Raw genomic sequence first — 5,015 nt, forward strand, 5'->3', positions numbered from 1 at the left:
ATTCGGATCTATTTTCACGTGAAGCACAAACATCTCTCCACCATCCGGGTCGAGAGCAGACTTCCTGTTGTGGAAGAAGCTCTCATGGCTACTGCAGATGATTCAAGTTATCTCATCAATTTTACGTCTATGTGTCGCTTGTCAGCAGGTGGGAAATCACACATGAAGGTATCATTTGTTATTCCAGCTTAACCAGCAGAGGTCAGCAGAGCATCTTTTTCAAGTGCTCATGATCTCATTTCCTTCATCTCCACACAGTAAAACACAGCCTTGCAGATTTCATGATGAAAAGCAGAAACCTGCATCAACATTTTTGGGAGGACTGCTCTTTATATTTGTCCTTGAAATGTACATAAAGTAAAGCATAGTATATACAGAGAACAGTGTTGTTCTAGCTGTTTACCTCTGTGTGCCATGCGGTGTTAGTTGATGTTATTGATTTCAGTGGCTTCAGATCTGTGACAGGCTATTTTTGATCTGTGCATGTTGTAGATGTGATCAGTGTGAGTTATAATTAAACCATAGAACAAATAACAAACAGTAAAACAAAACCTAACCTGAGTTTCAAACTAGTATGAATTAAATTAACTGTATAAATAGAAAACTTGGATTATATATATTAAAAAAACAAAAAAAACTTGACTACAGACTGCAGGCTGTCACACAGCCCAGCACCTAACAAAGCAGGGAAAAAGAAATCTGTGTCCAACTTATAGACCAGATAATAACCACAACTGCATCAGATGGGGAGACGTATCTAAGTCTCATCATGTTCATACTGCACATGTTCACTTAGATCCTTCCCCATCAGTGAGAGATCGATGAGTAAAACAGCTGCATTTGCATTTAAAGAAAAAAGTCTTTTATCCCTGAAACATTTAGCAAATGCTTGAAAATGTTTAGTTTTAGAGGAACTTACAGCATTAATAAGTGATATGTTTTAACCTGAACTAGGGATCTAATTTTATAAACCAGCCAAGTGGTTTTGATGCATCCTATAAAAAAAAGTTACCACAAAGTGAAAGAGGACTGGAATCAAAATGAGGAATTTTAGATCTCATAGCACTCATTTGTTGCTTTATCAGCAGTTGTGTTGTGATCCAGAAGTCAGCTGTGTATGCTCTAAAACAGGCATTTGGGTTGCAGTTGATTAAAGCACTTTTTATTTATTTAAACATGAATTCAACTTAATTCTTTCAGTGATAAAAAATAAACTTTTGTTGATTCACTTAACAAGTGATTGAATTAAATTTATCCAAATTAATTTATTGAATTAGATTCATTTGACTGTCAGACCAATTCAAATTATTTGGAAACTTGGATTTCAAATCTTTATTATTAAATCTTTATTTTTTGTCTTTTACAACTAAATGAAAGTACAAACATTCAAAGTGTCACTAACGTACAAATGAATTTGAAAAAAATACATAAAAATAAAGGTTAAAAGAGAAACAATAAATAAACTAAGATATAGAAAAACATATGTGTGTGTGTGTGTGTGTCCATGTATTGCTGCTCCAACACACCTGATGCAAATTAATGAGTCACTAGCTGTGTTTCCATTATGACTGGAGGTGCATAAAACCTAAATATCGCAATAATAAACTGGAAATAGAAACACTGAAAACAGTGTAAGAAAAACATCTCAAACATTGCTACTAGGTTTTTACACTGTCATGAGGTGGTTTTTCAGACGTGTCGATATAAAAGTCTATCGCAAAAGTGTAATGGAAACACTTTTTGCAATTTCATGTCCCCGGATGAGACGTATGGGGGGGTCACATGACCAGTTCATTTCAAGTAAAGATGGCGTGGTATGGCTAGACGCAGGAGGAGACGGAAATCTTTTTACAAATAAGTGAAGAAAAAAACATAACTGCCATTCCTGATAGCAAACAGCGAAATGCAGAGGTTTACAAAGAATTTGAAACATCCTTCCTCCTCAAAGTGGAGTCTTGCAAGACGAGATTTTACGAGAATAATACGCTAAACACCATTCAGTGGAAACACCTGTAAATTTAGAAACATCGCATTTATTTAGCTAAAATCTGTAAAGGAAGTGCAGCCTGTGTGACAAGCTGTTAGATTTGATTCAGGTGTGTTGGAGCAGGAATCCGTTAAAAACCTGCTGGATTGCAGCCCTTTTAGGGCCGAACTGAGTAGCACTATCCCAGGTGGTTGTTTGTCTCTCTGTGTGGATCTGGTGATGAACCGGTGACCTGCCCAGGTGGGCCCTGCCTCTCTCCCAGTAGTTGATGGGATGGGCCCCAGCCCCCTGCGACCCTGCCCTGGAATAAGCACGTATAGAAAATGGATGGATGACTCTAAATAAAAGAAGAAAAATGAAAATGAACTTACTGTAAGTAACCAGGTTCAAAGAGAATAATGGATGAGTAATTTAGTAATGAAGAGAAACACAAACGACTGGGACTCACTCATCCTGGTGAAGGGTTTTTTGTAGTGGTCACACAGCAGTAGTTTAACTATTTTTAAGGCTTTACATCTGTTATAAAGGCCTTTTACAGTTTTCTTTGGGGTATAAATCACAAGTCTGGTCATGAATGACATCAGTTTCATTCACTGATATCGGAGATGTCGCTGTGATCAATATTTGGTTCAATTAAATTCCAGATTCAGCGATTATGAGACAATATCACACACTGAATTAACACAATTTCCATTTATATCAAATAAAAAAGCAACAAATAAATCAATCTTATTTTCTTTTTGAGCCCAATCAGACAATAAATGAAAAACAAACAACTGAACCACATTCTGGATACTGAGCTTTAAAATGTTCACGTTATTAAAAAATGAAAGAATAAATATCTAAATGTCATGGAGAGTTGTGATTTACTCTATATTATAGTTTTTGGATGTTGTGTTGTACTCAGAATGGTAATTTTCTTCTTTTCTTATTGCATGCATGTAGATATTTTGCCTTGATTTTTATGTTTTATAGATGTGGAGTTGGTTTTAAACTTAGCAGACATTTTCCTCCACCTGTGTTGAACTTTGCTGATTAGTAGTAACAGGTATGGATGATTGCTGGCCAAAGACCCTGGAGGTCAACGAGGCCAGACAGCAGAGAGGTGTGAGGCAACGAGGAGCCCTGCCATGCGTCCTGCCTCAAGCTGCTATTTGTTAGTTATTGCCATAAATACTCTTGTGGTTGTGTTTGGGTGTGGAGTTGCTCGGTATCTGATGGTTTATAGATCACTGTGTTTAGTTTCCTGTCGCTGCAACAAGTGGCCACCTCCTGGCCTGTGCTATCCTCTGCTCTGGGTCTACATAGTCTCTAACCCTACCCCAAACTGGTCATCCTGTGAAGTTACTGGGAGCGAGAGCCATCTGCTCCTAGTTTAATGGAGTCCCACCTCCTCAAAAACCACACTGCTACCACAAAAGACTACCCAGATTGCCCTGCTGCACATAAATAGTTGCCTGAGCTAACTGATTGTAGAAAAGTAGCCTACTATTTAATGTTGGTGTTCGTATTGCTTGTTTTGTGAGGAGATACTGGCGGCTCCTCTTTTTTGAATGCAGTGAGTGTGCTGGGTCACTACAGAACGGACTGTGTCTGTGGACTACAGGATTTTAGCTGAAACAGCCACTGCTGGGCTAACTGACTAATCAGTATCTATGTCACACCTGTGAGGTGAATGGATTGTCTCGGCAAAGGATGTGCTCGTTAACACAGAATTCGACGACTTGTGAATAATATTTGAGAAAAATGGGCGTTTTGTGTCCATAGAAGTCTTGGATCTTTATAGTTCAGCCCATGAAAAGTGGGAGCAAAACCAAAATGTTGCATTTATATTTTTGTTCAGTGTAAGAAGGTAAAATTTTGTGGATTTTAGAGTTTAAAATGATCTGCTTCTAACTTGTTTCGATGGCCCACCGACATTAAAACATTCCTGGAGCCGTTGTTGTCCTGTATTGTCCCGAGGATGAGAAACACAACTTTTTTCCTGTCCTGGGGCAGCTGTGTTTTGCTTTATGGCACCACTAGAAATTAAATTTCAACACATTGCCTGATTTGAACACACACTATGGCTGAAAGGCAAAGAAACACCAGAGAACATTATCAAAGGAAAAGAAAGAAAGGGACGGAGCCAGAGAGGGTTTACTGCCTTGTGAAAGCTCAGAGAAGAGACAAGGTGAAGACGAACGCTGAATAAGCCGTCATTAGGGGGCGCCAAAGTACAAAAATCTGTCATAGTTCAGTAGTGCTGCTTTAAATTTGAGCACTGAAACTGATTGGTTGATTTGAGAAGCGTCCACATTGCTGTGTCCTCAGATTCCTGCTGATTGCAGTGCAGAGGTCTGAGCCCAGTTAATTCCCCTTTTGATCAGATCCACAAACAAAGCTTTACCGGCCACTGAGCTGTGACAATAGACTGGTCTGGTCTGTGAGCCCAGCCAGGCTGGTATGCAGGGAGATAAATGCGACACGGCATGGGACAACACAAAAGAGGGGCTTGTTTTTATCTGGTTTTCAGAACTGCTGGCAAAGCGCTCAGCTCAAGTCATCAGCTCAGCTCGGTTCTGATTATTACCTCCAGGTCTCTTTGGTTAAAAAGACGCTATTTATTTAACATATTAGCTTCACAAATTAAGACATTTATTTTTTACATTTGTTTTTTCCAAAAAATGTTTAATTTTATTTTTCCAATTTGAACTTTTCATTAAATGAAAAAATCAAATGATCTTAAGTAAAAATGAGACGTTTTAGTGAGAACCAGTAGATCAGCTGTTTAGTGGTGCCACATACTGTATAACGCAGTAGGCCTATGAGCTTCCTTTAAGTCTTGAAATTATTTCTGCAGATTAAGCAGCAGCTGCATCAGAACAATCTTCCTTCTGGTTACCATATGTCTGCCAAATGGCAAACACAATATGGAGCTGCAGTTATTTACAACTCAATTTGAACAAAGAACATCTGATGAGGTGCAGTTGTGCAGGTGATGGTTGAGACCTGCAGCTTTTTCAATGTTTCACTGTGGCTCCAAAGT

Source organism: Melanotaenia boesemani, chromosome 13 (assembly GCF_017639745.1).
Source record: "Melanotaenia boesemani isolate fMelBoe1 chromosome 13, fMelBoe1.pri, whole genome shotgun sequence".
Taxonomy (NCBI): domain Eukaryota; kingdom Metazoa; phylum Chordata; class Actinopteri; order Atheriniformes; family Melanotaeniidae; genus Melanotaenia; species Melanotaenia boesemani.